At 37.1% G+C, this 24,895-nt stretch overlaps 1 protein-coding gene across 10 annotated transcripts in view; it reads right to left on the minus strand.

The window, feature by feature from the left end:
- Positions 1-24,895, minus strand: part of GULP1 (GULP PTB domain containing engulfment adaptor 1) — a 307,310-nt gene that overhangs the window by 243,698 nt on the left and 38,717 nt on the right. Inside the window, exons 1-2 of one of the 10 annotated variants that reach the window (XM_050751832.1) lie at positions 9,397-14,651; positions 4,355-7,384 (exon numbers count right to left, since the gene is read on the minus strand). The exons of 8 other annotated variants lie outside the window; for them this stretch is intronic. The gene's annotated coding sequence lies outside the window, so the exon portion shown is untranslated. Of the gene's footprint in view, positions 1-4,354; positions 14,652-24,895 lie in introns of those variants that run through there. One more of the 10 variants, XM_050751831.1, reaches the window with a different exon arrangement.

The following is a 24,895-nucleotide window of genomic DNA, read 5'->3' on the forward strand; positions in this document are numbered from 1 at the left end:
GTTGAGACTTGGCTTCTCTATGAAATTAAGTTTATAAACAAAGCTCATTTTCTTTCTAAACTCTACAATGCCTAGAACATTCCTGGAAATAATGTTGCATTCAATAAATATTTGCTGACATCTATGTTACAAAATGAGAATGATTTGCTCTCCAGGTTCATCTACTGTTGTACAGAAAATGTGTACTGGAACAGATACCAAAATTAATATAATCATGTTTTTCAAAAATGTGTTACAATTAAACCTGTTATGCTATAAAATTTGAATCTCAAATTTAGTTAAGAAAAAAAATAAAAGCCATCCACATTGGAAAGGATAAACTATAACTATCTCTATTCCCAGATGACAAGACCCCATATATAGAAATTCCAGTAAAAACAATAAACCTATGACAATAAACGAGTTCAGTAAAATGTATATATAAAAATCAGTTATATTTCTACACATAGGCAGTGAACAATTTGAAGAATAAAATTAAGGAAACCATTCCATTTATAATAATATGAAGAAGAAACTACATAAAATAAATGTAACAAAGACGTGCAAAATGTGTACACTGAAAACTAAAAACACATTGTTGAAAGGAATTAGAGAAGATCCGGCAAATATACCCTAGGCTTATACACTGTAGACTTAATATTGTTAAAATGGCAATATTCTCCAACTTAATCTACAGATCTAATGTAATCCTTATCAAAATTTCAGCTGCCTTTCTTGAAGAAATTGATAAGCTGATCCCAAAATTCATATAAAAATACAGGGAACCCAGAATGGACAAAATAATACTAAAAAAAAGTTGGAAGATATGCTTCCCAATTTAAAAATGCACTACAAAGCTAAAGTAATTAAGACAGTGTGGTCCTGGCATAAATCTAAGCCTATATATCAATTGAGTGGAACTGAAAATCCAGAAATAAACCCTTGTATGTACAGTCAATTGATTTTTTGCAAAAGTGCCAAGACAAATCATTGGGGAAATAATAGTCTTTTAAACAAATGGTGCTGGTACAACTGGGTATCCACATGTAAAATAATGAAGTTGGACCCCCTATGTCATATTATACACAATATTTCATTGACAATAGTTTATAGACCTTACTGAAACAGCTAAAACCATAAAACTCTTAGAAGAAAACATAGCCATAATTTTCATGATCAATTAGGCAATAGTTTCCCACATATGAAACCAAACAGAAAAACAATAAAAGAAAATATATACATCATCAAATATTTTCATCAAAATATTAAAGTTTTATGTTTCACAGGACAACATCAAGAAAGTGAAGACAATCCACAGAATTGCAGAAAATATTTGCAAATCATACATCTGATAGAGAACAACTCAACAATAAAAAGACAACTCAATTAAAAACTGAGCAAAATATCTGAGTACACATTTCTCTAACAAATATATACAGATGATTAATAAGCACTTGAAAAGATACCCAATATCATTAGTCATCAGGGAATTGCAAATCAAAGTCACAAAGAGATGCCACTACACAACCACTAGGATGGCTAAAATTACAATACATTAACAAGTATTGACAAGCATGAAAAGAAATTGGAACCCTCATATATTGTTGATAGGATTGTAAAATACTGCAGCCACTTTGGGAAACAGTTTGACAAGCCCTCAAAATATTAAACATAGAGTTACCATATGACCTAGTAATTCCACTCCAAGGTTTATATCCAAGAGAAATGTTGTCCATAAAAAACTTGTATACAAATGTTCAGAGTAGCATATTTCAAAATAGACAAAATGTGGAAACAACCCAAATGCCTGTCAACCAATGAATGCATAAACAGAACATGATACATTAAAATGATGCATTTGTGGAGACATTGCTTGGATTGTGGAAGTTTAAAAAAATATCAAAACTTTGAATACATTCCGGGTTAATTTGTGTTTTAAGATGAAATGTGAATGAGTTTTCTTTTTGAAATAGATTTTAATATTTACTTTTTTGATATGTCAGACGGTTTCAATAATGAGTTTTCTTTTTGAAACATATTTTAATGTTTACTTTTTTGATATGTCAGAAGGTTTCAATAATTTCCATCTACTATTGAGAAAAAGGTATTACTTTTCAGTGTTTGCAAAATAGGTTCATACTTAGGCAACTATTGCTTTAGATCATTTACTGATAGAAGATAAAGTACGGTCATCCTTTGGTATCGGAGGGCGACTGGTTCCAAAACCCCCTACAGATACCAAAATCCACAGATGCTCAAGTCCCTCAGTAGTACTACAGTCAGGTAAGATGTTACCACTGGAAAAGCTGGGTGATGAGTGTAGGGGACTTCTCTTGTATTTTTGAAACTCTTATGAAATTATAATTATTTCAAAATAAAACATTATAACTCTTCATTTTCACTTTTCAGTATTGTGATATTCTGCTTGTTTCAGATGCACAACTAGAAAACAAATTCAAGACTACGCTTTTATCTAAAACTTCCTCCTTATACCCATCTTCATGGGACAGGAATTGGTGTTTTCATAAATATATGTTTAATCTACATGAACACTGAGTAGTATCAGCAACATACTACATTCAAATCATGCGGCAAGATTCATATAATACTCCAGCAATTACTGGATGGATGACATATTTCAGTGTTACCACTGTTAGTTGATAATGGCAGTAAAAAGGCCAGTGCTTCAGTTAATAGTTACAGGCTTGACCAGATGACTTCCTGATATTCTGGGTCTGACACTGAATCTATTCCTGATATTCTGGGTCTGACACTGAATCTATTAAAAGCAGAATATTATTCAACAATGTGTTTAAAATTTTTCTTAAATATATTTTAAAATAGTATCAGAGAAATTGTTATGCAACATTAATATAACTCCTATTATATCAATTAAGTTTCATTATAATAAATATTTTGAATAACAAGTTTTTCAATTGCTTTATAAATTCATGAGTTTCTCAAAAGTTTCACAATAAGTTTGAATTTGAATTGAATTTTATTTCTTTGACATTTACTACATCTACAATATTTTCATAGTAAAATAAACATAAGCTGGCTTCAGTTGATAATAAGTTCCATAATTCATGTCAGCAGATAATGACTGTTAATTCTTCAATTAAAACAAACAAAAATGCTTTGAGGCCAGGCATGGTGGCTCATGCCTGGAATCCCAGCACTTTGAAAGTTCCAGGTGGGCAGACTGCCTGAGATCAGGAATTCTAGAATAGCCTGGGCAACATGGCAAAATGCCATGTCTACAAAAAATAGACAAAGAAATTAGCTGGGCGTGGTGGCGTGTGCCTGTAGTCCCAGTTATTCAAGAGTATAAGGTAGGAAGACCACTTGAGCCTGGGAAGTTAAGGTTGCAGTGAGCCATGATCACACTACAGCACTCCAGCCTGGGTGACAGAGCAAGACCCTCTCTTAAAAAAAAAAAAAAAAAAAAAAAAAATGCTTTGAGATAGTCACTGACTAGAAGCTGAAACTACACGTGTACTAATTAAAAGCATGACTATATATTAAGTTGGTCCACTGACTTTCTTTGAACATTTTGGAGAACATTTAGATAACCATATTACATAATAAATGCATTGCTTCTGACAGTTCATTTTTATTAGAAGTTGTATTAGAAGACCCAGAGAAGAAGGAAAAACAGCAACAACAACTCACATGTGGAAACCCTAAAAAGGTAGCACAGCATCACAACACCCAACATCACAACAGAGTGCTGTTGGGTCCGTCTCCCCGGATTTGTGCTATGGCTGTCACTTACCTGTCACATACACTTGAATAAGTTACTTCTTTTCAATTTTCTCAACCACAAAATCCAGTTAATAATAACTTCTATAGCATAGAGTAAATTTCTTAACATTATGCCTGGTGCAAAAGCCCTCAACCTGTCAGCTATTGCTACTAATTTTTCTGAGTCCCAATTTCCTTATTTGTGATAAAATAATAGCAATACATCCTCTGTCTATGGATCAGAGATGTTGTGAATCGAGAGCAATACTGCTTATTGCAGTGCTTTCTCAGCTGTAAAGAACAATGCACTAAAAGTAAAACAACTTTTTTTTTTTTTTTGAGACGGGGTCTTGCTCTGTCGCCAGGCTGGGAGTGCAGTGGCGCGATCTCGGCTCACTGCAAGCTCCGCCTCCCAGGTTCCAGCTATTCTCCTGTCTCAGCCTCCTGAGTAGCTGGGATTACAGGCACCCGCCACCACGCCCAGCTAATTTTTGTATTCCTAGTAGAGACGGAGTTTCACCAAGTTGGCCGGGATGGTCTCAATCTCTTAACCTTGTGATCCGCCCGCCTCAGCCTCCCAAAGTGCTGGGAAGTAAAACAATTTTTATACTATGATTTATCAAATACTCACCATGGATAAATACAAAAAATTAGCCGGCCCTGGTGGCCGGCGCCTGTAGTCCCAGTTACTCGCGAGGCTGAAGCAGGAGAATGGCGTGAACCGGGGAGGCGGAGCTTGTAGTGAGCTGAGATTGCGTCACTGCTCTCCAGCCTGGGTGACAGAGCAAGACTCCGTCTCAAAAAAAAAAAGAAAAAGAAAGAAAGAAAGAAAAGAAATAAAAAGATGATTATTGTTGTAAAAAATCTAAAAACCTTTTCTTGTTTGTTTTCTTAAAGACTCTGTTACTAGCCTTCATTAAAAATTTGTTTACACTTAAGTCTAGAAGCCACTAAACAACTACAGTCATAAGCATTTGGAGGCATTACTTGACTCATCAGGGGATTCCTTTAACCTGGAGATTTCTGCTAAGGCTTGGAGATTTATTTTTGGGCTCAAGCCAACGTCCCATTATAACACAACTGATCATTACATGGATTTAACCCTACCCTGGGTTAAGCCATATCATCTTAATGGAAGCCTGATAAAACACTGCTTAGGACTACAGCCTGTAAGGCAGGAATTACTTCTGCTTTTGTGTCAAGGTTAAAAGGAAGTTCCACTCTGTGATTTATCCAGATAGGTCCATTAAATCATGACTCTCCATAGAAATAGGCCATATTAAGTTCTGCTAAAGAATATGCTCAAAGCAGGAATGACCTCTATTCACATTTTCTGTTATGGCATTAAACTATAAATTCCAAAGAGCTTGAATAAGACCTTATAGTCCTCTTCCTATAACATCAGACACAGTGACACATTCAGTATATGCAAGAAATACTAGGGGTTATTGTTATTAATAAGGATTTGAATGAATGAGTATGAACACTTTAAGGAAGAGGGAATAAGACCAAAATACATCATTTTCTCTTCTCTTCTAAACTTCTACCCCTCTTTATGGGCTTCTTTATAAATGCACTTGCATCTTTTTAATCTTAAATGAAATCTTATCTTCATCCTGCCCCTTTCCATTCACAGCTAGCCTTCTTGAAAGAGTGGTCCACACACAATATTCACATTTCCTCATTTCATACATACGGGTGAAAACACAGCAACTTAGTTTATATTCACCACAAGCTAAAACTATTTTCAATAGGCAACAATAACCCTCAAACTCTCAATCCAATGATCATATTTAATCACTCCTTTACTTAACCTTTCAGCACTTGACCATGGTTATTATTTCTTTTTTAAAAAAATTGTTCCCCTATCTTCCTGGGTACATTCTATCCTGTTTCTCGTCCTCTGAGATAGCTGCCTATCATAGTCTCCTATGAAATGTAACAGCGACCTAAGGTATAGTGAAGCTTGTGAGAGGGATTTGAGAAAATCAGTAAAGTAAAAATGATCTTGAAAACCATTTGAAGTGTTCTGTTGTGACAGCAGGAGCAACTGGCAGATAGTGCAAAATGCTTAGGAGAGTGGTGTGATGCTAATGATTTAGGGAAATGGTCTTGCATAACTGCATGGAGACGAGGGGGTCCATCTGCTTCACAGCTAGCTCTACAAACTGGTCATGAAAACAAAAAGGAAGACAATTTTTCAAAACCATACTTAGTTATCAAAAAGTGAACCTTGGTCAGCGCCTAAAGTACATACTCTGAGGTTTTAAAGAAGGCAGATATTTATAAGCATTGCCCAGAGTTCTGGCATACAATTTACTACTCATGAAAATAAGATCCTAATTGTTTTAAAATAGCAAAGCTACACTTAAAAAAAAAAAAAGTACATTGCAAGACATATCTATTTATTTCGAAAGATATATCTGTTCAAAGAATTTGATCTTAAACTAAATGTATGTATATGTACATAGTTCAACCATTGTGGAAGACAGTGTGGCGATTCCTCAAGGATCTAGAACTAGAAATATTTGACCCAGCCATCTCATTACTGGGGATATACCCAAAGGATTATAAATCATGCTGCTTTAAAGACACATGCACATGTATGTTTATTGCAACACTATTCACAATGGCAAAAACTTGGAACCAACCCAAATGCCCATCAATGATAGACTGGATTAAGAAAACGTGGCACATATACACCATGGAATACTATACAGCCATAAAAAAGGATGAGTTCATGTCCTTTGTAGGGACATGGATGAAGCTGGAAACCATCATTCTCAGCAAACTATCACAAGGACAGAAAACCAAACACCACATGTTCTCACTCATAGGTGGGAACTGAACAATGAGAACACTTGGACACAGAAAGGGGAACATCACACACCGGGGCCTGTCGTGGGGTGGGGGGAGTGGGGAGGGATAGTATTAGGAGATATATCAAATGTAAATGACGAGTTAATGGGTGCAGCACACCAACATGGCACATGTATACATATGTAACAAACCTGCACGTTGTACACATGTACCCTAGAACTTAAAGTATGATTTTTAAAAAGTACATTGCAAGACATAACTATTTATTTTGAAATATATATCTGTTCAAAGAATTTGATCTTAAACTAAATGTGTGTATATTTACACATATATGTGTGTATGTGTTTCTGTGTGTGCATATGTATGTGCATGTGTGTATTTGCAATGAGTACAGTTTTAAACAATCCAAGAGTGTCACATCTACAATCAGCCTGTGCTCAAGTGAGATGAGAATGGCCACCAAGGAAAAGACCACCCACGAATAGCCACACAACTGGATGACCCAGTGGTCACAGAAATGCTCTCTCATGTTCTGAAATCAATTCTGGAAATGTCTCTCCCGTCATCTTTCAGTCTGTGATACAAATGCCAGGAATTAATAATTTCTCAAGCCCACAAAACAAATACTCACCTTCTTATCATAAATCCCTCTACTATCTTGTCCTTAAAAGTTTGCTGAAATCTAATTGGTTCTGCAAATCTTTTCCCCTTGAATTTTATGTGAGCTTTTTGCAACACTTTTAAAGCACAATTAGAAGAACAGATGCCCTCAAAACAGAGTTCCACTTAACCAGCTCACCACTCACCAGGCTGAGTCTCTCCATTAAAGTGTCAGTCACACCTGCTGGTGCCCATAGCTATCTGAACACTCATAGGTACTAGACTTTGCCCCATTTATATTCAAGCAGTGGTCTTCAACTAATTCTTCCACAGGCTTACTGTACTAAAAACAGTTGGCTGCGTAATAAGCATACATCGTCATTCCTTCTTTCTAATTCAATCACAATTTAATCAGGTATTTGCTCCCTACTGCCACATTATATATGTGCAAAACAGCTACAAAAGGTTGAGAGGGCCACGCGTAGCGGCTCACACCTGTAATCCTAGCACTTTGGGAGGCCGAGGCAGGGGCTCATTTGAGGTCGGTAGTTCGAGGCCAACCTGGCCAACATGGTGAAACCCCATCTCTACTAAAAGTACAAAAATTAGCCTGCGTGGTGGCACATGTCCGCAGTCCCAGCTATTTGGGAGGCTGACGCAGGAGAAGTGCTTAAACCTGGGAGGTGAAGGTTGCAGTGAGCCGAGATCACGCCACTATACTCCCTCCCCTCTGGGAGATAGAACGAGACTCCGTCTCAGAAATAAAAAAGTTGAGAGGAAATTATTAAAACATAGAAGAAATCTGTACTTAGATCACAGTATAGGTGTCCCTAAGTTTTCCCACCCTTTGAAGAAGTAATGAGATTATCTGTAATGGGTATTTGTCACATAAGGAAGTCTTTGTAGAACTCCAATCAGCAGAATCATATTCAAAGAAAAGCCTTAATTTACAAGAAAAGTTTCACGGATTAATGCATCTGTGTAAGCTTTTAGTTAAAATAAAATAGTTTAAGTAGATATGCATCTTTTTGTTATTTGCTTTAAGGATCTTTTAGTATTACCTTATAAACTATAGTCATGATGCTATCAGATAAGAGGACGTCTGTTCTAAATGTACACTACTAGCTTTTATTCTTCAGTTAACATTGCCTCCCTAATGTGCCACTAAACTGCTTAAAAACAAACATTTTAATTTTGTGTCAAAAAAATGTATTGATTGCTTTAAATATGTATAGATCACCTATCCTTCTTGGCTTTCTTATTTTTATATCTAAAAGCACTTTCAAAATTTGCTGTCCACATTTCTTCATGAGTTATCCTCTCCAGGGCTCTTAACAATAAACAGGCTGTGGTCACCCTTCCATGCATTTTATTGTTTAGATTTTTTTTCCTATTCCACTCTGTAGAGGAACAGATCTTGCAAAATGCTGAGAATAACATCCAGGTTTTTTTTTATGTCAACTTTAGTATGTCTTTGGCTTTTCTCTCTAAGGTGCTTCCAATTTTAGTCAATCACCAAATATTATTACATTTTCTTTGCCATGACAATCTTTTGAATTCATTATCTCTTCGTTAAATTTAGTAGTAGCATTTCATATCATGAAACATTCTATGTAACTGTTTTAGGACTGAAATACGTGTTACATTTTTACCATTTAGAGTCTCTTAAAAGAAATTTTAGATATCAAATTTTCAAGTGATAAGGAACTAAATGTACATCTGTAATAGTATATATCCTGGGGCTAACAGAAAGATACACAGCAGCATACATTTTTACTAAAGAAGTAGCAAAAAGAAAATGGAATTTAAGTCTAAAATCTTTGGAGGATAACTGTGGCATTAAGATAATGTACATACAATAACATTCTTCTATAAAACACACTTAAAACTAAATAATCTGTGAATTGAGATTATCTCAAACCCAGATATTGTATTGTATTCTCTCATCTGTTTCTTTAATACAAATGCTCAAAATAGTATGGTTTAAAAATAGTGGTCCCCAAAAGATATGTCCAAGTCCTAACCTCTGGCACCTGTGAATGTGACCTTATCTGGAAATAGACTCTTTGTAGATGTACTTCATAAGGTTAAACAAATTGAGATAAATCATCCTGGATTTAGGGTAGCCCAAAATCCTCCTCAATTAGAAGAAATCCTCCTCAATTAGAAGAACAGATGCCCTCAAAACAGAGTTCCACTTAACCAGCTCACCACTCACCAGGTTGATTCTCTCCATTGAAGTGTCAGTCACACCTACTGGTGCCCATAGCTATCTGACATGAGGAAAGTCATGCGAAGGTATAGACAAAGATTAGAGTCACACAGCCACATGCCAAGGACTGCCAGTCACCACCAATGGCTAGGAGAGATTCATGAAACAGATTTTCCCTCAGAGCCTCCAGAAGAAACCAACCCTGCCAAACCAACCCAACCACTGATTTTGAACTTCCGGCCTCCAGAACTGTGAGAGAATAAATGTCTGTTGCTTTCAGCCAGCAAGTGTATGGTATTTGTTATAGCAGCTCTAGCCATTACTAACCCAATATTTAATTACTTACATGTATTGATATATTTTTGTTTATGTTCTTTCTACTTCTAAAAATGGACTTTCAGGACTGTTATAATAAAATCTCAAATATATCTGCTCATATAGCACACTAAAGGAGTGTATAGAAAGAGGTAAGAAAATAAAAAAAGTTAAGAATATAGACTGAAATAATTGCTGTAAAGAGCCCAATATGGTACAATACAAAGCACAAGTTGTAGAGTTAGACTAGCAATTTCTATTCTTAGCTCTATCACTTTTTTAGTTATATGACTTTAGGCAAAGTATTAACCTCTCTGAGCTGTAATTTCCTACCTTATCCATGTAATGAAAAAAAATAGCACTGTTTATTTATGTACTTTTGAGAAAGAAATGTGATAATTTATATTAAAAACTGTACATTTCTTGGCACATGGTAAACTGTTATCTGCTATTAGTTAGAATTAAGTTATCATGTTTTGTCTGAAAATCGATCCTTTATAGCAGATATAAATTCCCCTGAGACTCCCTGAGAAGCCAGTCTACTCTCCTTTCTCCAGTGACAGCAAAACTGATATTAAGTAAGATAGTATCAAGGATGTCCCCCAACAAAGAAACAGTTAAACAGTTATCGTCTATGATGATATAGTTTGGATGTTGTCCCATCTAAATCTCATATTGAATTATAATCCCCAATATTGGAGGTGGAGTCTTGTGGGAGGTGATTGGGTGACAGGAGAGGATTTCTCATGAATGGTTTAGCATCATCCCCTTGGCATTGTGCTGTCACGGTGAGTTTTCATAAGATTCGGCTGTTTAGAAGTGTGTGGCATCTTCCCACTCTCTCTCTCTTTGCTCCTGCTTTCACCATGTGATGTGCCTGCTCCTACTTCACCTTCTGCCATGAGTAAAAGCTCACTGAGGCCTCTCCAGAAGCCAAGTAGATGCCAGTGATAGGAACAGGAGGCAAAGAAATCCTAGGCAGAAAAGGTCAAGGTCTCTGGTGAAGCCCCACCTCTCGAGCCTGGAACCACAGCCCAAAGTGAGAACATGCATTCCTATTTTCCCATTCAAAAGTTGCCTTTTCCAAAACCACCCCTGACCTGCTCCATCCCCCATCCTGTACCCATAAAAACCCCAGGCTCCACTGGCAGAGAGCAGAGAAGAGGAGAAAAGAAGAAACAGCTGAATGTCGGAGAGAAGCAGTTTTATTTCAGAGGGATGGCTTGATGGCATGACTTCAGAGAAGAGTCCAGCCAGACACGATTGTACTTCAAGTGAAGAATACCTTCCCACTGCCCCCAACTTTCCAACTTCCCTTCCCACTGAGTGCCACTTCCATGGGCAATAAAGTCCTCTGCATTCACCACCCTGCAATTAGTTTGTGCGATCTGGTTTTTCCTGGATGCCAAAAAAGAGCTCCAGTGCCATGGGTGCTGATGCTAAAGGCTGTCATACTTATCCTCTGCCCTCACTGGTGGAAAGCAATCACCTCACACAAAAAGACAGAGGGCCCACTGAGATATTTAACACTTAAGCCATCTGTGACAGCAAAGCTAAAAGAGCATACTGTAACACATGCCCTCTGAGGCTTCAGGGGTCATGAGTACTCCCCAACCGATGCTGCCCTGCAGACCCACACAGAGTTTTGCTCCTGCTGGTACCCAGAAGTACTTGCCCCAACTCCTGCACCCACTCACCTGCATCTCCCCCTCCCACGAGGGGTTGAGAGCTGTGGGCTGAGTAAGCAAGGCACCCCTGTTGGTGAAGGGGTCAGGAAAAATTTCCTGTCTCACCAGTACCATATTTCCTGCATAGCCTGCAGAACCATTAGCCAATTAAACCTGTTTTATTTATAAACTACCCAGTCTCAGGTGTTTCTTTATAGCAATATGAAAATGACCTAACATAATCTATATTTAACTAAGTTCACTATTCCCTTCTCTAACACAGAAATTGAAGGGTCTCTTGCCCCAAGTTATGCTTGCTTTCATTCCACCATTTCCTAAGTGACCACCTCCTAAAGGTAGTCCATCCCCTCTCTCAGATTCCATGATCCTACATTATTTTAATACAAAAAACAATTATACAAATCTCTCTCATTCTTTTTTGGTTAATCAATATTGAGTGACACTTGCACAAAATCCTTTTTAATTAATACTCAACATGTGAACAGTACTTTCAAGTCCACACTGGAACACTAGAGCATTCATTTCCTGATAAAATCCTAATCCTATAAATGATTTCTATTTTACAAATAAGGACACTGAAGCTCAAAGAAGTGCCGTGAATTGCCTAGGTCCCAGGGTTACATTAGACTAACATAAAATGTTTTCTTTATAAGCTTTTATTACGTAGAAAATCAAATGTATCAAAAGATACGCAGATAGGAAAACGTAAACCTTCATGTACCCATCACCTAGATATGATGGTTATTTTGAAACCTTAGTTTAACAGGTTTAATTGGCTAATGGTTCTGCAGGCTATGCAGATAATATGGTATTCCCTTGCAAATGTTGAGGATTTAACTTCAATTTCTCAAAATTTCCCCAATGAGACAACAAACGTGCATTTCCAACCTTAGTTTTTGAGTAATGTATAATTAAAAATGTATATCATGTCTTAAAACAAAAGGGGGAAAACAAGACAGTCAGAAAAGATGTTCTAGGGTGAGAATTTTCCATCCAAAGCGTCTCTAAAACCCATCTAATGACAAAGAGAATATCCCTAGGTAATAACACTCGAGGGACTATAAAACTTGAAACACCAAAAACATACTGACAAAGCATGATCTAAACAGAAAGTTTCTGATAATTCACAAGCAAAGGCAAAGGCTAAATCTGCATAAGTCTAATGACAACATCTCACACAAAGAAATTTCAAGTCTAATAGCTGCTTTTAAACTGAGATTCAAAGTGAGCTGCTTTTAAATGTGTATACTGGCATCATAGAAGACTAGCCTTTAAACAAGAAAAAATAAGAGGACCCCATGTCTCCTATTTGTAAAAATTAAGCAATTTTCATCAAGGTAAACAATAAGCTAACTATTTCCAGGAGTCAATCACCATTTTTACCTACAAAGGTGCTGGAAGATGGATTTTCTCTGCTAGTAGTCATCATAAAGAGCATTGTACCCAACATGTCAATAAAAAAGAAAAACAAACTTAACTACAATTATAAGAATAATTTCTAGGAAATAAAACTGGCAGTAGTTGGTGAAGATTCAGAACTTCCACAAAGAGTGGAAGGGTAGCCAAAGAGGTGAAAATGGAAAGTCATTTTAGAGAAGTAGCTACATTTTTAACAATTCTTCTGAGATTAGCCTGGCACTAGTACTGGACAGATGGGAGTGGTGAAAATTATAAACACATTTTCACCTTACTTTTGTACAGCTACTAAGAAACACGTAAATTTTAGAAGCCCTTTCTTAGATGCAATATAGCTGACTTCCTAAAATGCTGATTACATATTTTATTGAAAGTATTATTACTAAACAGATATCAAAAATTTCTCCAAGTGTAGGCATGGTGGCTCACACTTGTAATCCCAGCACTTTGGAAAGGCCGAGATGGGAGGGTTGCTTCAGTCTAGTAGTTCAAGACCAGCTGGGGCAACAGAGCAAGACCCTGTCACTACAAAAAACTTAGAAATTAGCTGGGTGTGGTGGGATGCACTTGTAGTACTGGTTACTTGGGAGGCTCTGCAGTGAGCTCTGGTCTCACCACAGCACTCCAGCCTGGGAGACAGAGTGAGACTCCGTCTCAAAGAAAAAAAAAAAAAATTGTTTTCCCCAAAAACAAATATATTCTTAAGATTGTGGTTAATAATTAAATATTTCAGCTGTACCAATGAGGGGTGATCTTAGTTAGAGAGGAATTGTTCATCAATGATATATCAATGATATATTGAGGAGCCTAATAAGATCTTAAATCTAGAGGGAAGGTAGTATCTTTGTACAAGAACCTGCTCTTTAAATTAAAGGAAGCCAAAGAAAGAGGATTCCAGAAGGATATAACTAATTAGTCTTCCCTCCCATGAATGCAGAAAATAAAATAGCCCAAAATAATACGAAGAAGTTTATGAATACTAATTTTGAAAATACAAATATGGAAAACAGGACTTTGAAATAAGCATAGTTTACATCTCCAGGTCATTTTTGTTCAGAAATTAGCCCAAGAATTTAGAATTGGAATTAATCTCATGGATCTAGCACTTCTTGGACACAGACAGGAAATCTCCCTGTCCCTTCCTTTCAACTTCAAGGCTTTGGCACAGAGTTCTTACTTGCAAACAGTGTAAATGAACCCTAGTTAATTTACGTAAAAAAGAAATGTATGGAAGGATATTAGAGACTCATAGAAATTCCAAGGTGGCCAGAGAACCAGGCTATGCAGTCAGGAATAGACTGATATAACAATATAAAGCTGGTTCTGTGAGCTAAGCACGACTACCATCACCAGGCACACTTACTGAAGTCTACTTTGCTAACCAGGATCTGGGTACCATACACTACATTATAAGCTCTACTATGGCTTTCCCTGGTAACAAAGTGTAGTTTCCACCATCATCACCAGATTTATTCCATGGGCCTTGTTTCTTGTCACTAATTCCCAGTTAAAAGTGTTAGGTACCTTTTTGTAGCTGACTGACAAAGCCTGGGTCATATGCCTGTGTTCTAGATGCAAAAGAGGTTGGAGGACGGGGCGCAGTGGCTCACATCTGTAATCCCAGCATTGTGGGAGGCCAAGGTGGGTGGATCTCTTGAGGTCAGGATTTCGCAACCAACCTGGCCAACATGATGAAACCCCATCTCTACTAAAAATACAAAAACCAGCTGGGCGTGATTGTGCATGCCTGTAATCCCAGCTACTCGGGAGGATGAGAAAGGAGAATCACCTGAACCCGGGAGGCAGAGGTTGCAGTGAGCCAAGATCTTACCATTGCACTCCAGCCTAGATGACAGAACAAGACTTTGGAAAGAAAAAAATATATATTTTATATATATTATATATAGTTATATTTATAAATTTATGTATTTATTTATAAATTTATATTTTTATAAATTTTATATTTTTATATAAATTTATAAATATAAATATATATATATATATTTATAGGAGAAGCAAGTTTCTGGCTTCTATTCTGGGAAACTACTCACAAGAAGATTTTCTAAAACCATGAAAGGTATCACAGAGTTGGAGGGAAGTATCAAAGGTGTCAAAGGTAACAAAGGCATCAAAGATATGAAAAAATTATCATGGATTGCCCTAGAGTATCTGCACACTGGTGTTTGAGAAACAGCCTGAAACCGTTGACTTTAAGTCCATGATCTAGACCTGCCAACTTCTCACCTTGTCTCCTGCCACTTTTCCCACCAGCTAAACTGGTCTTTTAGTGGTCCTCTTACTTTTATAGCCTTAGAATTTCTGCCCTTCAGCCTCCTTCGGCCTTCAAATCTACATGCCCAAATATATTCATGCTAACTATTGCTTTGTTCTCAGATATCAAATGTTATTTCTTCAGGGAAGACTTTCCAGACCACCTCATCCATGGATGTCTCTCAACACATTCCAGGACACTCCAGCCACATTCTTCTTTATTTTTCTGTTTATCTGCTTAATGATGCTAATCACTGCATGACTTTATTTAGTATGTTTATCTTCAGCCTGATATGCCATAATGAAAGCTCTGTGAGATTAGGGATCTTGTCTGTCTTTTTTGATGCTATATCTTCAGCGCCTAGAATAGTGTCTGGCTCATAGCAGCCTTTCAAATATATGTTGCATAAGAATAAATCCATGATATAGTTCAATAGACCCATTTTACAAACATGTAGACTGAGAAAGAGAGGCTCAGTGATTTGTATATAATCACACAGTAAATTAGTGATCAAAGGGCAAGTTCTTGATTCCCAACTATGCAATCTCCTGGAAGAGACAAATATAAGAAGTTTCAGCTGCTTCTTAAAGAAAGGCAGCAGGGCAGAGCAGAAAGGACACTGACTAGGGAAAAAGCATGCATTTTATAATTATACATTTCTAAGTCCAAATCTGTGTCCCCAAGTCTAATATAAACTGCTTAGGATTTTTCAAAGAATTAAATATAATCATATATGTAGAGAGCACTTTATAACACAACATGCATAGGTACTTCATAATTGGAAGGTATACAATTATTATTAATTTATGAACAATGATATCCATATATGAGTTCATATTCTCTTAATAATATGCTAAGGGAGACATATCTGTAACATAATCTAAATCAGAAGGCCCTGATGTATAAAATGAGAGTGTTCCCACTTTCACACAACTAAAATTCTGCTTTATGCCAGGCATGTGTTACAAACAAGTTGAAGTCTCTGAGTTTCTTGCAAGCTCCTAATGCTAACAGCATCTCAATCTTTAATTGCCATCTCCAAAGATTATCTTGTTACTATAAACTAAGGGCAAAAATAGGCTTTTGCTGTCACTTCTTTCATTTATTTCTAAGCATTTTTTGCATCAAATCCTATGCAAAGTACTACAGACACGGAAGTCATTGAAAATAGCCCTTGCCTTCAAGGTACTTATTCGTTAATGAGAGAAACAGACAAAAAGAAAATTAGCAGCAATGTGATGTATACAGGATGCCACAGGGATCCAAAAGAATGGTACCCAATCCAGACTGCAAATAATTAGCAAGGGCTTTTTAGAAGTGATTCTGAGCAGAAAAATCTAGCTGTAGGGTGAGGATAAGGTAACCAGGATTATAAAGGGTCAGATATGCTCAGAAGTTCTTTGTAAACGCAAAGAAAACATCTGAAAGGGCCCAGTAGAGAATTTAAGCAGGCATATCCAAGGAACTGATGAATCAAGAGAGAAAAGGGTCACAACAGTCACAAGAAGAGAGAATTAATCAAAAAAGGCTCTTCCCCTCCCGCCAAGAGTGTTAATGTTATTAATAATTAATGTACTCTGCTTTCCCCAGAAAACAGAAACAAACTCTTCCATTAATTATTTTATTACCTTTCTAGTCTGGCACTAATCTTCAATTTTTGGTTAGAGTTTATGATATATCAAAAATATACACATATGTATTAAACATTACATTTTCATCAAAGCACAGGCTCGTGTTCCTTTTTAAATTTCTTTCATATCAGCAATTTTTCTTTTAAAAATTGTTCCTTTTATCTTTCTCTGTGCCTGAAATGCCTTCAAGTTACCTTCCTTTGGCAATTTTCTCTAATTCCTCCAAGCAGAGTCTTTCATTCCTCCTATACCATGACAGTACTTTTTGCACTATTTCCATCACAACTTGTAGCAAATTGCCTTTTAATAAGTTTCTCTCTTGCTAGACAGAGTTTCTGGAGGAAAGGTATTGACCTCTCTATCCCAAATGTGATCTTTTATTCCCCTAATAAAAAATTTTAATTTTATAATAGCTTTGGAATTACAGAAAAGTTACAAAGGCAATACAAATAGTTGCCTAGAGATCTGTTTACAATTTGGATTTTGATATAGTCGGTTACAGAGAGTCCTAATACTCTGGATTTCTACCTGATACAAATGCTGCTGAGCGAGGGACCATGATTTGATAAGGTATGAGTCTCAGACACATCAGGACTAGATTTGTCAATCCTAGCTGCAAATGGGAATCAACCTGAGAAGGCTTCCTTTGTTTTAAAACTCTCATACGTGGACCACAGCCCCAGAGATTTTAATCAAATTTATCTGCTATAGACCCAGAAATCTGAATTTTAAAAAAGCTTTTCAGGTGGTTTCAATTTGTAGCCAGAGTTGAGAACCACTTGTCCTAAGTTGTTAGACATCCATATCCCAGCAGGCTCTCCATTTCCTCCTTTGTAAAACAGAAATAATTATAAGTATCTGATAAGGTATTACTGGAACTAAGTGACATAGTGAAAGTAAGGCACTAAATGCAGTGCCTGTTATATTCTAGAATGCTTACCAATGTTATTAATTGCAAATTAACTTTTTTCGTAAATTCTGACAGGCAAAAGAACATGTAATTCTACATTTCTTCTCAATAAACTTTTGAGAACACTCTTCCAAAGTTACCTTCTGGGAGTTAGACTGCTCTCGGGACCCCAGCTGTCAGAAGAACATTTAAAAAGGGCAAGGAGTTCAGTGTTGGGGTGGAGTCACTACAGAAATTCCCTAGTCTTTAGGGAATGTGGTCTAAGAACCCTTTGATTAATTCAGCAGGCCCTGCAGCTGAGCCTGGAGTGCAGGGAGTCCCTGCCTATGTGGGACAGAAACAGCTTTGTATGGTCTCAGTCCAAAGGGTGGCTAGTTGGGTCTAAGCTGCTTATTGTAGAACAATGAGTGATCACATCCGAACTGCAGCTGGTCTTAAGGAGAGATCTCAGAGAATCATATGGTTTCAAACTGCTGTTCATAGGCTTGAGGGCAAAGCACCTAACAAAATTAGGAGTGGTAGTATTGTCATTAAAATTCAAGTAAGAGAACACTAGTAATTGTAAAATTACATGTCTTCTAAACTGGCTTTTCTTAACATACAACTCCTTCTTCAACCCTAAGGAGTACAACACGAACTCTACTTTTAACAGACACTGGAAGTTCAAGTTATCCTTTATTTTCCTTAAGCTAAGATTAATAGTTTCTTGGGGTGATTAGAAAAGAGAAGATAGAGTTTACAGATTAAGAGATGCCATACATAATTACTATCTACTTTGAGTTAGAAACAAAACACACAAAGAGAATTAATCCTGGCTTGCCTAAACCAATTGCCTCTTACTTAGTAAGAGATATCTGTCCAAAATATTGTCACCTGCTTGAATATCTGGAATAATATTTTTGACCCCCTTAATAACGCTTGCCTCTAAACGCTTCTTAGTATTAGAATAGTCTTCTAATCTGTCTTTCTATCTCTAGCCATCCCCTTCCTTCCACATTTTTTTTTTTTCAGACAAGATCTCTCCCTGTCACCCATATTGAAGTGCAGTGGCACGATCTTGGCTCACTGTAAGCCTCAGACTCCTGGGTTTAAGCAATGCTCCCACCTCAGCCTCCCTAGTAGCTGGGGCTGCAGGCACACACCACCATGTCCCGCTAATGTTTTTATTTTTTGTAGAAATGAGGTCTCACTATATTGCCTAGGCTGGTCTGGAACTCCTGGGCTCAGGCAATCCTCCAGCCATGTCCTCCCAAGGTGCTGGGATTTTAGGCATGAGCCACCGCACCCAGTCTATACCTGCCATACTGCTGCCACAATACAAAAGCTGACCAAGTTACCTATCCAAGCTTTTTTGAATGGTATGAAGTTACCGTAAAATTGGGCTCCTGCTTATCCGCCCAAGGTTACCTCATGAAATTCTCTATGGCCATGCAGTGCTCTAAGCGTATCAAATTACTCACAGTTCTGAATTTATAACACACTAGGTCACATTTCTGTAGCTTTGCATAGGGACTCTCAAAGAAAAAGTCCCCCATCTGGTTGGATAAGACTGATCCTCACTTTCAAGATTCCCCTCATTCAGCCACTCTTCAGTGAAACCACCCCAGAGCTTCCCAGGCATAGACAGCACATCTGTTATTTATGCCACCTTTGCTTCCTCTGCTATAGTAAGAATTAGGTATACAGGGTTTGCTTTCTGGCTCTCATGATTGGAACAGATCCTGGAACATAAGTGTTAAAAGAATAAATGAGATTTGGCACGATGGCTCACGCCTGTAACCCCAGCACTTTGGGAGGCCGAGGCGGGCATCACTTAAGGTCAGGAGTTCAGGACCAGCCTGGTCAACATGGCGAAACCTTGTCTCTGCTAAAAATACAAAAATTAGCCAGGTGTGGTGGCACGTGCCTATAGTCCCAGCTACTCAGGAGGTTGAGGCAGGATAATGGCTTGAACCTGGGAGGTGGAGGTTGCAGTGAGCCGAGATTGTGCCGCTGCACTCCAGCCTGGATGGCAGAGCAAAACTGTCTCAAAAAAAAAAGAGAAGAATAAATAAATGACCGATGGAATGGCCTTGTACTGAATAACGAGATGACGATTAATGCTATCATCATCCTCCCTTAGAGAATATTGGAAGAGTCAGAATTTTGTACCCAAGGACCCTTACTCTAATGTACCCTGCAAACACTCAGTATCGATAGGAATGTTGCCATATGAGCTACATCTCTGTCTTCCTTGCAAATCTCTACCTTCTACAAAATCATCTTTATGATAAGTAGTGGGGAGATAAATTACTCATTAAATTTTCATTTTGATAACAAATACATATTCATTATAGAAACAAGATATGAAGATAAGTAAAAATATAAGTTGCCCATTAAATATTTTAATGATAAAAGTTATCATTGTAATAATCGTAAAAATCATTATTGTTACATTAGAAACGTAAAAATAAGTAAAAGTATAATTTGTCCATTTCCCCAACAATCAGAAATAATCAAGCATTGATAACATTTTGGGGATATCCTCCTAAATGGATTTTTTAAATACATAAATGTCATTACATACCAAAATTGAATCATATTATACAAACTATTCTATAACAGAATTTTCCAATCAAAATTATGTGTTGAGTTATAATAACAATCTAAATTTATAATCAAATCAAATGTTTGCTAAAAATGTAAATTTGCTGAACTCCATCCCTGATCTATTGAAATAATCTTTGGATATGGAGTTCTGGAATATTCAACATAATGCTCTAAGTGATTCTTATGTATAGTAAACTTAGAGCCACTAACCACAGATAGTGTTTTCAAATCACTACAGTAAAATGGCCAAAAAGTAGGGGTTTGAAAGATATTTATTTTGGCTGCACAAAAGAAAACATAAAAGCTATTACAAAATGGAATGGGTTACCATCCCAGTTGATGAGCCCCTGGCACTCTGCAAATAGATTTTGAATAACTAGTGTCAGGGATGTGGTGTTCATTCTGTATCAGGAAAGAGGTTGAAACAGATTATTTCTAAGGCTTGTCTCAACTGTAAGATCCTAAGACTCTATAATTAAAGAATGTGAAGGCTAAATTATACTTCAGAGAAAAAAGAAAAAGAAAACAAAAAGAATAGTTTACCTGGGAAGACAGTTGTGAAACTAGAGGGACATGTTTTGTAGGGAGTGCTTTAGACATAAAGCAGCTCTCAAATCTAACAAAAACTTGGTACATAATTAATTGAAACTTTTTTTCCTACACAAGATTAAGACCATTTAATTGGTGATCTTGTGGTTCAAAACATATTCTTGGTAGCACTAAGAACAAGTAAAAGCTAAAGGCTCTGGTTGAAAAAGAGTGAAGGACCCAGGCATCTTTGGCGCACCTGGACCCATTGTGGCCATCCTGGAGGCTGAGAGAGAGACATCTATGGAACTGTGGAAACACCAGTAATCCAATTGAACCTTTTCATTTTCAAACAAAGAACACGAAGCCCAGAGAATTTCAGTATTATAAATTCACATGGCTTGTTGGTGACAAAATATTCTAGAAATCCACACTTCTGACTCCTAGTCTACTGTTTTTGGTAATAAAGATTTCTTTACTATTGCAAATTGCCTTTTATTCAAAATACTAAAAGTTAGACATAAATCACAGAATGCCCAAGTGTTTAAAATTTTTTACATATAAAGATGCCATAGTGTAAACAAAGGGCTTAAAATAATCACATTTTAAAAGCAGACTGACAATTCAAGGATAGCTGCAATAACACTCCTTATGTTCTCCTCTCAGAGTTGTAATTTAATTCTGTTTGGCAGGAAAATCAGTGATTACTCTCACTTTCTGACATTGAAAAGTGCCCACCAAAAAGACAAATAATATTTTCAAACATAGTTCTTGTGTTATACATACTTTATATGTCTACCTGAGTTGACGTAGACATGTCAGTATTTTATGGTTATACCTATTTACAGGTACTTAGGTAGTATGCTTGCTAATTATAAAATAGATAAGTTTATTTTTATAAAATACATACCTAACCTTAAGAATGTTTTTAAATGCTGACTGGAATGACCCAACCACCATATATTTACAGTGAAAATTATATTTACAAATATCCAACTAAATACTTTGAGAATCAACAGCCTAGGTAATTTCAGTAAGTTTCATAACTTTAAATACCATCTATATGTTGATGACTTCTCAATTTGTATTTCTAGCTTACACATTTCCCATGAACTGCCTAAATATATCTACTTTGGCACATCTCAAACTTAACAGGTACAAAATCAAATTTCTGATCTTTCTCCCTAAACTCTTCCTCCAATGACTACTCTCCTATCAGAAAAGACAGATCCATCCACCCAGCTGCTAAACTTGGCATAATTCTAGATTCCCCTCTTAATATTCTACATCCATCAGCAAATCCTGTCCCCGTCTTGCCAAAATACATCACAAACCCCAATGCTTCTCACTATCTTTGCTGCTACAATCACCATCGCCTTTCTCAACAGACTCCTAACTGGCCTCCCTGCTTCCATCTTTGTCCCCATAGAGATTATTCTCCAAATAGTAGCAAAAGTGACACATTATAAGCTTATCATCACCTCCACTAATTTCTAATCTCATTCTGAGTACATGCTCTATAAAGGCACTCTGTGATCTTCCCATCTCATTCTACTACCTCTCTGACTTAATTTCCTACTTCTCTTCCATTTAATTCATTTCAGTCACACAGTCCACCTCATTGTCAATCCAACATTCCAAAAATAAAGCCACTGTTTTTCTGCACAGATGGTTCTTTTCCCCTCACATCTCCATGGCTTTTTTCTTCACCTCCTTCACATGTCACTGATAATGTCAAACCTATTCCTAGACTACCTTTCCTAGACTAGCATCTGAATCAGTCAGGATCCCAAGAAATGGGTGCTTTATTAAATTCAGACAAACAGTACAGTTGAATAAAGAACTGTTTACAAGGGTACAAGAGGGATGTAATAAAACCAGAAGGTAAAATACAGAACCATTGGCATGGTAATAATAGCGCTATTGCCTCCTCCAGCCTGAAGGAAGAAGAAGAAGATAAGCTAATAGAAACTAAAAAAAAACAGTCCAACAGAGAGGGTTGCCTTGAGAAAAATACTGATGATTGAAGGAGGGAAGCAGACAGCCTGAGACTACCTGTGAAAAAGAAGCTGAGAGAATAAAATACAGTGAGAATAAATACAGAGAATAAATGCACTGCAGGTCCCAAGACCCTTTTGTATTGCAAGTGATTTATGAGTTGATTCATGATGTTTGATCCGTATCATAGATGCTTCTGATTTTTAAAAAGTGGAAAAGAAGTTATGTTTATATGTTATATTCCAAAAGGCAAGATAGTATTAAGTGTTTAAATATTCATCCTGTATGGCCATATTCATCATGAATAAATCAAGTAAGGCCTATCATAGGACACTTCATCCCCCTAGCAATAGTTTATTAAAGAAACGCTCTTTAGGGGACATTGGCCGGGCGCAGTAGCTCACGCCTGTAATCCCAGCACTTTGGGAGGCCGAGGCGGGCCCATCACGAGGTCAGGAGATCGAGATCATCCTAGCTAACACGGTGAAACCCCGTCTCTACTAAAAATACAAAAAAAAAAAACAAACAAAAAACATTCAGCCAGGCATGGTGGCGGGTGCCTGTAGTCCTAGCTACTCAGGGGGATAAGGCAGCAGAATGGCGTGAACCCGGGAGGCGGCGGAGCCTGCAGTGAGCAAAGATCGTGCCATTGCACTCCAGCCTGGGTGACAGAGCGAGACTCCGTCTCCAAAAAAAAAAAAAAAAAAAAGAAAGAAAGAAAGAAACAGACATTAGGAGAACCTGCGATTCCTTGATTTTGTAAATTATTTGTGACGTTTAGGAACTCATTGTATGCAGTAATCAGAAAAACATTACTTCTTCTTTTACAGCTTCTCAGACTCCCCAAAGCTGATACAATTAAAGGAAAAGATAAAAACCACAGGGCAGAAGAGCAAACATCTGTTTTACTTGTGAAAACTGAGGAATTTATGTTGGAGGACAACGAATTAGCAAGCAATATGTTTTTGGTGATTCTAGTAGCACCTCCTAGGCCACCTCAGTTGGCGAGGCAAAATAGCAACCAAGATATTATGGCATTAAGAGAAACAGAAGTAGAAAAACACTAGAAGATATCCCTAGAAAAGGTCTTCGCCACCCATTCCTAGTTTCATTAAGAGACAAATCTCATTTATTGATGATCCCTGTCTGTCTTCATTTTCCTGAAAGGGGAGATAGGAATAAACGAGGTTGAGAGAAGATAGAGAGAAATGGGAAATAGAAAGATTAAGTTGCTATAAGGTTTCTGAAATGTGCTCTAAACCCTAGAAATATAACCTCATAGGAGTCTTACAATGTATTTTCATCCTACTACACTCCCTGTCCTGTGAAAGGTAATCAGATATGTTGTTGTGATTGCTCTCCAATTCTGGATCAAAGTGGTGGTGATGGTGGTGTTTCCTCTCTCTCCAAATGCTTTTGGTGCCAGATGCTCTCAGACACATACATATTACATATTACAAAATGACCTCTTGGTATGTACTTTTACTCATCACTCTGGGCATGTAGGATCATTTGGAAGCAGTGGGAGAAGGAGGAAGATTCCTGGGAGACATTTCTTTACCAGAACAGCAGAAATAACTTCATTATACACTGAACTAATTTTGAGCCACATAAATATTAGGTTGGCCATATGAATTTGTCAATGCTCCATCATTTTCAACCTCAAAAAATAACAGTTTCATATGGCTCACACCAAAATATTCTACTAAGTGCAAAACAAATGTATCTTTAACTCAGCATCCCATTAGCCAGAATTCAAAATTGTCCATGCCCACTCTAACACCATTTTGCACTAAAAGAAATATGACAAATAGGAGTAGAAGTGCACATTTTAACCTGATTATGTTTAAATCATCTTAATTGCAAATGTTACATATGGTCATGTGAATAAGGTTCAGGGTCTTGGACACAGCCTCAGAAAATAAGGAGCCCTGAAGCCTGTGGTCCATTAACTTCATAGTAAATAGCCTCTACAGTCTCAATCCTGTCACTGACAGTTTTGTCATCTGACCAGTCCCATGGAAACTTGTAAGGAGCATCAGAAAAGTAAACATACTTCTCTTTTCCCCCAAAGAAATGTTCCCATATGTCACAAAGAAATAATTCCCAATTTACAGGCACAAGCAGAGCAGAGCCTTATCCATCTATTGCCAGATTCAAATAATCCTGTCCAAAATGATGAAAACTTGTGAA

The sequence above is a fragment of the Macaca thibetana genome, chromosome 12, assembly GCF_024542745.1.
Source record: "Macaca thibetana thibetana isolate TM-01 chromosome 12, ASM2454274v1, whole genome shotgun sequence".
NCBI classification, from domain to species: domain Eukaryota; kingdom Metazoa; phylum Chordata; class Mammalia; order Primates; family Cercopithecidae; genus Macaca; species Macaca thibetana.